The following is a 12,442-nucleotide window of genomic DNA, read 5'->3' as shown; positions in this document are numbered from 1 at the left end:
GAGGAAGAATTTGTTTCTGAAGAATCAGTGTCAAGAGTTTGAAGACATGAACTCTGATGCCTCAAAAAGGGATTTAAAGCCCCCATGGTGTCCAGTGTCCAAACACAGGCAATCTGAGGAAAATGCTGTGGAAGACCCTTCTACCATAGCTCCAACTGACATTCTAAGTAATACGTTCAACAAGGAGATTGTGCGCCCATATTCCTCTGTTTGGGTTTCCTTAGCAAGAACAGTCGCTTACGTTAAATATTAGCTCAGGAACCCAATTCCCAAGGAAATGCGCAGTCACCTAATGATGCCGTATCCTTGCCCTGCTTTTGAGAGTTAAGTTGCGAACACTCTTGAGATTGACACAAATTGTCATACTTTTTTGGGGAGTGGGTTAAGGATCCAAAATTGGTATTGAGAGGTCCTGGTGGACCTGCTAAGAAGAACGTCTGAATCTCTTGCATCCTCTTTCAAAAATGTTGGATCTGACCTGAACTTCCAAGGAGCATGATGGCTCTGTTCGAACCGAACATGCTAGCGGGTTGGGCCCAATGGGCTATATGTGTTTTGGGAAACACAAACTGTGTCTTCTTCACAGAGAGAAACATAGATCCATTTAGTCAAGGATTGGCCATAAGCTCCTCACCTAAACCCCTAATGATGCTGGTCAATCGGCTGGGGGTGTTTTAGGTGGTGAGCCCTTTGTAAAGGAAGTATATAAATTTGCCAGCACTTTCAGTTCCTTTGAAAAGGTCCCAGTGTCTTTGACTAAAGTTTTCAATCAAAACATTTTTCCAGGGTCAACAGAGGCAGGGAATAGTCTGCTGGCTGGTATTCCTTCCTGCCGCTACAGAGGTTATCCAAGGAAAGGGAAGGTTACTAGGGTGAATATCACTTGGGAGAAGACTTCTATTCCCATAGAGCCAGACCGTTTAGGGGCTGTAGGTATCCTAGACCCAGATTACCCAGGATGATTGGAGTTTCCAGAATGGGAGAGGCTTCCATCTTGAGTTTTTCACTACCATAGATCAAGCCTCTCTCCCAACAAATTTTATCTCTGGAGAAACAAGAGTTCATAGGCCAAAATATTCCTTCCCTACATCAAAACAAAGCAGTACGACATACTATGCCTCATCCCAATGGATTATTTTAGCAATATCTTCCTTGTGAACAAGAAGGGAGGCGGTTGCAGGCTAGTCATCAAAATCAAACACTTAAACACATGGATACTGTACAAAGAGATACAGACTGGGGAACCAGAGCAGTCCTGGCAAAAAGCTTGAAGCAGCCTTGCTCCCTTCATCTCATTGCACAGTCTCTATCCATCTATTCTTTCTCTCCTTTCTTTCATCTCCCTCTCTGATCACTTTCTCTCTAATTTCTCCCTTTTTCCCTTTCTTTCTGTCTCTCTTGAAGGCTCTCTGTGCCTGTTGCAATAAATGTTCTGGGATCTGGCAAATATGACGGAGGCACCAGTGGGGAAATGCGCGATGGAATAAAGGGCCTGTCCAGCTCTGTGTACTGACACTACAAAGTGGAGGTTAGCCACCTCCAATTCCTTAATTTTTGACGGTGTTGGGCACGGGCAATTCTTTCTCAACACCTGAACATATTTCTAATAGGCTAAAACATTATGGTGCTTTCTGTATATTTTTGAGAAAAGCACATCAAAAGAGCATTTTAAAGTTCAGTCTAAAATAACAAACCTCGTCCAGACCTTTTATTTTTTACAGCTTTGCCACTGCTACATCCTATGGGAGATGTTTAGAGAATAGGACTTCATGTTGTGCCTAGAACTTAAGCAAACATTCATCTCACTGCTCATTTTTCCTCTTCACCGTTGTTTCCTGCAATGTCTTTGTAAAACCTCAACTTCTGAATTTTTGCACTTCCCTTCAACAATATCTTGACTATAGCACAAGACACAGTTCTTGTCAGTCAACACGTAAATGTAACTATCTTTTAACTTTAGGGGTTGTGTTTTGTGACAAACCAGTCCAAATCTCTGGTGATGCAGACTAAACCAGTGTTGTTTAGCCCGCATGGAAGTTTTAAATGGTCGGCGGTTTTAGGGGTGGCCTCTGATGTAGTGCTCGAATCAGATCCATAACGAATTAGATGCTATGGAGGGATATCATTTAACATGTCAAGAGTGATGGAATATGTGAAATCATAAGCAGTGTGCGATGGGGAATTTCAGTTTTAAAAAAATGTAAGATAAGATCTTATTAATTAACCTAACTATATCATCATTTGTTTTTCTTCAGTGAATTTCTGTGTTTTTTAATCATATTCTAAGTTGAGCAGTCACCAAACCCACCACTGCGAACAGCATTTGGGCATACTCAGTGAGGTTTGGCCACAGGTGCTTGCCTCTGGCATGGCCAGGTCATGCACATAACTACCCCTGTATTTGACTAACACCCCACTGGGGGAGTGATCACTAGGTGCCAGGCTCTGCACTAACCCTGGGTGGTGAACTCCGCTCGCGGCGTTTGCACTTCACGTTACGCAGATTTCGCAGAGTTCCGAAAAACTCCGCTTCGTGTTGCGGAGCGGAGTTTTTTTCCTCGCTCATGTTCAACAACGTCAAGTTGGCGACCACGAGCGAGGAAAATCAACCTCCCGGTGAGATTTTTCATTGTTCGTGATCGTCAACGTCAAGTTGGCAAGCACGAGCGTGGAAAATCAACATCCAGGTGAGATTTCTCAACACAGGGGGGTTAGGTTTCTCATTGCGAGTGGTCCCGAATGCTTTCGGCAGCTCGCGTTGAGAAACTGCCCATTGATGAGTGATGTCATGAGTGATGTCACTGACCATATCATGCGTGATGTAATATGTGATGTCATCAGCAGTGCATTGCGAGCGCTTGAGTTATGGTTAGCTCAACTAACTATAACAGGCGAATTTCTCTGGTTTTATATGAGTCAAATGTCCAACTAACTATAACTATAACGTCTCTGTGAATTTCTAAGGTTTTTTAAATGCTAATTTCTAACTATAAAGTCCCTGAAACCTATGGTTTTTTCAGTGAATTTCTAAGGTTTTTTAAATGCAAATTTCTAACTATGACATCTGTAAAACCTATAGTTTTTTCATTTAATTTCAAAGGTTTTTTTAATATCGAACAACTATTGTGCTATTTGACATTACTACTGTTTTTTCTAACTTTTCAACTTCATAAAATAAACTGCAAAACTACTATGTAATGTAATATATTTCACAAATTACAGTGAGTTTTTAAATAATACAAAATAATTAAACATTCAGAAAACAATTTTTCTCCCTTTTTTGCTGTCATCAGCTACTACTTAACTTCACTATTCACAGTGATGTCAGAGTAGTTTCATCATAAACAGCAGGGGGAAAAAACAATCAACTAGTTTGTTAAAAAAAACAAATCCCTAATTCTCACAAATATAATACAAAATCAACACAAATAACACATCCAATACTATTTCCAATCTTCAAATCTTACCTTTACTTTGTTGTTTCTGTGAACATTTTCCCAATACAGCAAATAATGTATCAAAAATTTTGCTTTGAAAGCATCCAGTATGAATTCCTTAAAGTATCTTTACACCTTCCCACAAAGCAGAATGTTGTATCTAAAATCTTTGTTTCAGAAATATCAAGTATGAGTTGGGTAATTCTCAAGGCAATCTCGGTTTCATTTCTAATTGCGTATCGTTGCAGTGACTCCAACCATTATTACACTTTAAATAAACTGTATAATGTCCACTTCTGGTAGTACTTTCAGCATGGAAAACAATAGCAACTGTTGAAAAAGTTCTTCCAGAAATAGATACTTGACTACCAACAAAATTTTTTATTTTGGTTTCCACTTTTCTTCCATTTGGTCTGCAGCATTGTAGCATTATAATCAAATATTTTCCATATCTTTGTAGATAGCATTGTTGATTTACAACGAGAACAGATCATCTCGTGATCAGCTTCTTTTAGTAATTTGGAAAATGGTACAGATTTGCAGGCAGGTATTGTCAAATATAGAAATCGTTCTCTTTCCACTATAGTGCTTGAAGTTAATGAACACTGTTCACATTTATGTTCCCATTTGTAACTGAGTCCAAATAAACTCTCAATCTGAATTCCTTCATCTTCTAGTACTCCAAGCATAACCATCAGAAATTCTTGTGCATCTTGTTGTATATTTGCACTGAACGTTAAAGATCCAGTACATGTATCCAACAGTTGGCGAATACCAGAAGCAGAATGGATCTTACTTCTATCAGTTCTCAATTCCTGAAATAAGGTATAAAGTGCTGAACATAATCTTTTTTCCTGACTTTCCATAATTTCACCATAAACATCTTCAAAATAAAATATACAGTTTAGAGTAACATTACCATAGCAGTTGACACCAGAAGCATTTTCTAATTGGAATCCGACAACATCATCACTTGTTTGTATTTTCTGCTTCTTTACATCTTTTCTTTTCTCTTGATTTTGTTTCTGCTTTCCAACCATAGTTGATTTTTCACCATGTTTACATTTTAACACACAGCACGATTCTCATAAATAGGATATTCACCTAAACTTGAAGCATAAAGCCTTCTCAAACGATTATATTCTCTTACACAATTAACATCAGCACTAATCTTGTTCTCATCAAAATCAATTAAATACAAACTAGACAACGTTCTAACTCGAGATATTGTAACATTCCTACATTCATCAAAGCATTATCTACACTTAAACCTTAAGATTTATGAATAATTATTGCATATGCTACACAGAAGGGAAACTGTTTTCTAGGAACATACAAGTCTTTTACAAACAAAAAACGTACAGCACAACTCGCAATCTGTCTTACCTCTGTAAACTGATCAAATTTAACTTTCAAGAATTCAATTCCATTTCTATTTTGATATTTCACAAAATCAACAACTTTCCCCATTGCTCCATTCACTAAACCTTCTTCCACATTCAGATTACGCCTCAAAATTACCCGACAGTTTAAACATACATCTAAATTTTTTTCTAAGCCAGCAGTTTTTGATACAGACTTTTACAAAGAATCCAATTTAGTCTGTAGTTTTTCTGAAAGAAGAATTGTTATTCCTTGATGCTCGATTTTATCAATAGCTTCAATGTGAACTATTTCTTCATTTTCCAATTTCATAAACTCTCTATTAAATGTATAACACTCTCCCACTGTAGGCATTAAGCAAACTATAGACTTTTTTTCTTTCATTTTCTTGTACATTACTTCTGCTGGTGTGTTTTCATTTGTAAACAAGTTCTTTAGTAGACGACTTTGAAAAGCTTCTTTACCATGTTTGCTTAGAACACCAATTCTTACATCTTTTAGAATATTTCCATAATCTTCATCTCTTGCTTGTCGCATATTCTGAGTGAGTTCTTTATATTCAACATTTAACCACAGATTCACATTTCCAATACTTCCCAGAGATTTCTTTGTGTCTTCATGTAGAAGAGTTTTAAACACTGGTTCTACTTTTACAGGTGTTCGTTGTAGCAGATCTCCAAAAACTATTAAATGTTTTCCTCCAAATAGAGCGTCATCATCTGTTTTTAATACCTGTTGCAATCTTAAGTGCACAAAAGCAAGCATTAAGTTTGAGACCATGCTCACCTCATCAATAATTAATAGTTTCATTTTTTTCAGCACTCTTGACACTTCATGAGAAGCTTCTCCAGACAACTTCTGATATTGTAATTTACTATCATGCTCAACTGGTAACATCAGTAATCTATGCAAAGTAACTCCTTTAACATTGTGTGCAGCTAATCCAGTTGAAGCTGTTACCACAGAACATAAATGTGAACCAGTAGTTCTTTGAAGATAACTGGTCAAAACTTTAATTAAAAAACTTTTACCTGTCCCAGCTTTTCCACTGATGTACATCAGAAGAGGTTTAACCCCTTCGGTGCTCATGACGGAACGGTTCCGTCATGAGCCACGGTTGAGCTGTGCTCATGACGGAACCGTTCCGTCATGACCACGCCCGCGCAGGAAAAGATCAGCACAGCAGGGGAATCCGTCCAGCATGGAAGGGGTTAAAAGATGAACACAAACATGCTGTTTTTTCATGCAACAAACCATGTTCTTTCTGTTCTCTCACTTGTACATATATTTCTTTCTGTTCAACATTTAGTTGTTCTTCTAACTTTTCCAATGTAATATTCTCCTCGTCTGCTTGTTGCATTGCAATTTCGACTTCATGCATAGCAATCGCTGCTTCTTTTTCCCGTATTGGTTGTCCAAGAGGATCTTGACTACATTGACCATGACTTTGACTATCTTGAGAACTTTCATTAGCTATTTCAGCTGTTATAGTCTTTTCTTGTTCAACTTCATCATTCAACATTTTTAAATATGTAGGGAAAATTGTACATGCAATGCATTAAAAGAATCTTCATAGCACTCAGAGTCTCAAAGTAATTCACTTTCGCTATGCCATGGTTTAAAGAGTTGGAGAAAAGCTAAATAGTAAAATTCTCGCTTATCTGGAGTTTCACAACTGAGTTTCTTGTGGTTTATAAGATTACCCTTTGCATGTTTTACTAATCAACCATGACATCCAACTACTGCATATTTTCCTTCTTTTAAATTCTGTTTAACGTTTCTTTTGAAGCTGTAATGTTGAAGTACTTAATACAGACATAGCTGTTCCAGATGTCGACTCTTTTTCGGATAGTATATATCCAACATATTAGTTTTAAGAATGTCTGTACTGTCTGGTTCATTTGCTACTAAGTATTCAATTTCTTCTAATGATTTCAACACTCTATTCCATGAGCAGGCAAGACCTAAACTTACCCAAATGATTTCTCAAGACTTTGAATATAAACTTGAAGAGCACAGGCGGTCTGAACATTCATAGGATCCAATTTCTCGGTGGCAAAGCATTTTCAAAGTAAAGCTGTACAATTTTTTGCTAACGCTTTTCTCTTGGGCAATTTCTTCCCACATTTGTTTCATCTCTGTTTTTTCTGATTTTGTTATGTACGATGTATCATAACGGGCAACAACAATTGAGTTATCTGCAACATACTGGATGTCCATGTTCGCATTCCACATTTTTAAAATGACTGGATTGTAGTCATTGACATACTTTGACAATTCTGTTCTTTTTAAGTTGTAGGTATTCTTTCCAGATTTGTGTGTGCTTTACAGAAGAAAAACCAAACCGACATTTGGTGTAAAATTTTCCTTTAGATTTGTATTTTCTTCTGCAGTACTTTCCACAACGGTGACTTTGGAAACGTAAAACTTGCTGTCTCAAGCTTCTATCGCCTTCTTCTCTTGGAATCTCACATGTCACATACTGTTCGATGAAAGACAATACTGTTTCTTCAGAATCAAATCCAAATTTAGATGCATCCTTGACCCATAGTAGCATATGTATATGAGGTGCACCTCTTGCTTAGTACTCCTTTCTCCAAAAGAAATCGGTAACTTCTCCAAGAGGTGGATTCTTTTTATTGCAGATAAAAGACATCATAGCTTGAAACCTATGATTAGAATATCTGCACACATTTACAGGATCCAATAAACACAGTTCACCAGGAGTCTTTATTTCAACATTTTTAATATTGGAATTCACTTCTCTTAGAAACTCAAGCAAATCTTTCCATGCATACTCTGCACAGCTAAGTGTGACAAACCATGTTGGTATACCTAAGTTCCGTAACATACACTTGAGTTCTCCATGACGACGATACCAATACTCATTTGTTCCACGTTGACATGCCATCAAATTGATTAACTGTGCTTCTAAATTTTCATCTGTTTTTTCAACTTTCTCCACAAATTCTTTTGCAGAAAGAAGTGATTGATGAACTCCAGTTTTAAGTATGTGGTTCACTGCATATGACAGAGAAGAGAAATCACTTTCAAACAAAAGGTGAAATATATATGGAATGCACTGTCGAAATATAGGATCTTCAGAATATAATCTTGTTGACCAATATTCTGAAGCTGGAATACGTACAGGTCGGTCATCATATTGTCCACCTTCTCCAGTAGGAAACAGCTGTGGAAAACAACAAGCTTCCAAGCTCTTCTCCCATACACTCATTGTAGTTCCCTGTGATTTTTTAATTTGAAATAACTCATTGCTGCTTCCTATTACTTCTTTTGAATGCAAAGGACATATTGTGTAATGTTCATAAATCTCTTCAGTCCTTGACTTGTCCACTTTCTTTATTTGACTACTTGAAATTTCACATTCATCTTCTAAACTTACTACCTGTTCATCCACATTTACAGTTTTGTAATAAATATTGTTCTCTATAAGATATAAGGTAACCTTTTCAACTTTCTTAACATCCACAAATTCTTGCCATATTTTCCGACTCTTTGTTGGTACACTATTTACTAGAATGACTACTGCCTCATTTTCCTCTTTCTCTCCAGCAATAGTTTCAATATTTTTCTTAAAATCCAAAGGTAAGTACACCACTCTTCCTTTCAGCCCTCTTTTCAAGTCTGTTGGTGGCAGTTTACCTGTTTTAGGCTCCATCCGAATTATAGTTTGAAAAGGATGAACAGATTGAATTAGAACTGACTCATATGTATTCAATTCTGCCAGTTCCTCCGGAATAGCTACTAATTCTAAGTTATTATGTACTGCTCTAGCAGGCATTTTGTTCTCTCCTAATTTGTTGTAATAATATTTACATATACGTTGATCACTACCTAACTCAAATCGACCTTCCACCAACAAGTTGCTAATTCTTCCCACTTACTATTGTTCTCCTTTTCACTTTTCACTTTTCACTTTTCAACAAATCAACATTCCAAGTTTGACTTTTATAATGAGTACGTCGACAACAAACACAAACATAGTTTGGTATTTCCGAGCACACTACATTAAACCTTCCAATTTCTTCTTCAAAGTGATCAGTGCTAATCACTTTCCCATCTCCTTCAACATCTGTAATTGTCAAACTTTCACTTTCTATTTTTCTGCTCTTCTGAACCAAAATATCGCATTTCAATATCATCACACTTTTTTTGAACATCTAATAAAGAACCATATAAAAGAGCTGTATTCAGTTCACTTAAACATAATGCAGGACTTTTTACATAGTACAGTTTCCTTACAAACTTGCGCATTTCTGAATGGTGTACTGCTAACATCCTCAAGTGATGAAAAACACTTTTACAAACTTTTCTTGAAAGACAAGCCAGAGAATGCCCATGTTTCTCAGTATATTTTCTTACATTACATAGATCTAGTCCTTGCAACAACTTAATCTGCTGTTTAATACTTTTCTGTGTATATTCTCGTAGCAAATTTGGCATTATATCAATAGATTCCTGTTGAATACTACAAATACTGCTACAACCCCACTTATACACAGGAGCTTGTGTACGTTTCCCTTGTACTTCTTCAACTAATATGAAGAGATTAGGGAGGCGGTGAATCAGGGAGGCAAGGCAGCACTGATTCTGCTTGATTTGTCCGCGTCATTCGATACGGTCCACCACTCAATACTCCTTAGTCGCTTAAAGACGTGTGGGATTGGTGGTAAAGCATGGGACCTTTTCAAATCCTTTTTAGCAGACAGAAAACAAGTGGTGACCCTGGGGGAGTTCCAGTCGAAACCATTTTCCACACCTTGTGGGGTCCCTCAGGGGTCATCACTTAGTCTTACCCTTTTTAACATTTATGTTAGCGCTTTGGCACCCGTTATAAGTTCCTATGGGTTTGGTATCACCTCCTATGCAGATGATACACAAATTGTGGTATCTCTGACACCAGGGGGGGAGGTTGATATGGAAGTGCGCCTGCAGGAGTGTATGCTGGCAGTGGGTAACTGGATGGCCAAGAACTGTCTTAAATTGAACTCGGACAAAACGGAGGTAATATTGTTTGGCAACACCTCTACTTTCTGGACCCCTGCCTGGTGGCCCGACTCCATGGGCACTCTCCCAGTTCCAGCTAGAAAGGCAAAAAACCTCGGCATAATACTCGACAACAAATTGACTCTAGAGCACAAAATAAAAGATTTAACTTATAAAACCATGTCCATCATCAGAATGCTGAGGAAAGTGTTACCCTTGCTGCCCCGGGATAGCAGGCACACGGTGATCCGGGCTCTGGTTATGGCTAGACTTCATTACTGTAACGGACTCTATCTGAACGCTCAACAAAGAGCACTGAATAAACTACAGATTCTGCAGAATGCGGCAGTCCGACTACTTACAGGCTCCTCTAGATTTTCCTCAGTTACTTTGGAAAGAAATCCCTGCATTGGCTCCCTGTCAAAAGCTGAATACGTTTCAAGGCACTGTCCTTGGCTTTCAAGGCTCTGCATGGCCTAGGCCCAGAATTTCTAAAGCGACGACTACAATGGTATGTCCCGGAAAGCAGCCTGCGGTCAAGAGAAGCTAAACTGGCCCGAGTCCCACGTATTAGGAAAGCTCGATGGGGCGGCAGAAGTTTTGTCTACGGAGCTGCCAAGGCTTGGAACGATCTGCCACTCTATCTTAGAACCTTGACTGATCTTTTGTCCTTTAGAAATGAACTTAAGACTTGGCTTTTCCATAATGAGTAATCTCCCGTCCCATGTCTCTCTGATCTCAGTGGCTCAGAAATTCCCAGGACAATCTAGACAGCGCCAGGACACCTCCGGGTATTTGTCGCGCTTTACAATTGTCAATAACATAACGTAACATAACATACCTCTTCAGCACTTTTACCAACTAATTCCTCTTTTGGAAGTGGACAACCATCCTGAACTTCGTAGCAACGACCTCCAGTATCAACTGTAAATGGTAAACTATTTTCCTGGAAGTAACTTTCCTCATTAAAAAAAGGCTCTCTACTAGAAGTATGTTTCCCATGTCCACTAAAGATTTTGCAAAAGTTGGTTCTGTTCACAAGTATTTTTCTTCTACTTTTCTCTTTCAACACTTTGGTAACTTTATCTAATACTTTGAGCCTCTTCAAAATCACAATGAATAACTTCTGTTTTAAAAGCAGTATCCACTATACTTTCGATATGCTGCTTCTATTTGAATTGCAGCACTTTCTTTTTATATTTGCAGCATGTTTTCATTAAATTCTGAATCACTCTAGTTCGAAAAAGTCTCTGATGAATTTCTTGAAATTGTTTTTGTCTCCGGGTAACAGATACTGTTTCTTTATCATGTTTTCTTTTCCTTGTATTTGAAATTGAACTCTCCTTCTTACTTGAAAAATTCTTCTTTTTCCTTTGTGTGATGTTATTTTCATTAAATGTTTGTAATATTCTTTTCAGAAATTGTCTAGTGTTTTTACCAGAAGAAACTGTTTGTGTAGTGCTCTCATTTTTTGTAATTCAAAATCTTTTATTTTTTGCAAATATAAATGCTCCTTTTCTTGTCTGTTTTTTTCAGTTCTTCTAGGCATTTTCAAATTTTTATCCAAATGAAATAATTTTCAGAAAAAAACAATAGATTCAATGTTTTTTTACATCAGTTCTATACATTACAATAATAACATACAATTACATAAATTCTACTGATGACTTCCAGAGGCAGTGCTGCAACGTGATGGAGCATGGCAGGGGAGCAGTAGGATGACGGGTAGTGCCATAGAACATACAGCAAGTATTGATTTAATCATTTATATACAGCTTTACAATTTACATGTAACTGCACTACCTCGTGCTTTTCACCTCTCCACCGCACCCCACCCCCGCACTCCCTCTGCAACCCACCGCAGACAAAATTTATAGATAATATTTTTAAAAATTGTAATCTATATACTTAGGATGATATTATCAACCAAACAGCACACAGAAAAATTACCATTATTAGTCTAACAATTTTATCTACAACTTTGCAAACATATCACTGCACCCAAAGCTTTAACTGGAGGGGAGGGAGTCTGAGCACTGGCAGTTTATTTTTGGGGGCCTCGAAACAGATCTCTATGGGGCTCTATTTTCGGGCCTCACAAAGGTAGTCCATTGTTTTTTTTTATTGGACTGTAGTGAGACAGTGAGACCATGCACATTGCTCACTACTAAATAGTGGAGACATCATGCCAGCTTCACACCACAACCTGGCCGGCTATGGGAATTGACAAGGGCATATTATCAAGCCCATTATCACCGCTTTAGCAGCAGTTTCCTGCCGGTAAAGTGGTAATAATTTTAACGCCGTTCTTGATAATATGCCCCGTTATCTATCTAAATTAACGTCTTACACTGAAAAGCTGCTTTACATTTATTTCCCTACATCAACCTTTGTTTAAAACGCCACCAGAGAAGGGTGGTGAACTCTAGTCCACAAAGAGCAACTCAAAGCTTTCTTGTTCTTTATCAGAAACTTCATCTGCCTCTCAATGATTATCGCCAGCCTTTTCGGCCCCTTAAGAGGCTGGATGGATGAGTACACGAAAATAAGGACGGATAGTAGAATAAAGGGCGACTGGATGGATGGCCAGATGGATGAATGGATAGCTAGATGGA

The sequence above is a fragment of the Triturus cristatus genome, chromosome 3_2 (genome assembly GCF_964204655.1).
Source record: "Triturus cristatus chromosome 3_2, aTriCri1.1, whole genome shotgun sequence".
In the NCBI taxonomy this organism is placed as follows: Eukaryota; Metazoa; Chordata; class Amphibia; order Caudata; family Salamandridae; genus Triturus; species Triturus cristatus.
Note: the sequence above shows the minus strand (reverse complement) of the source record.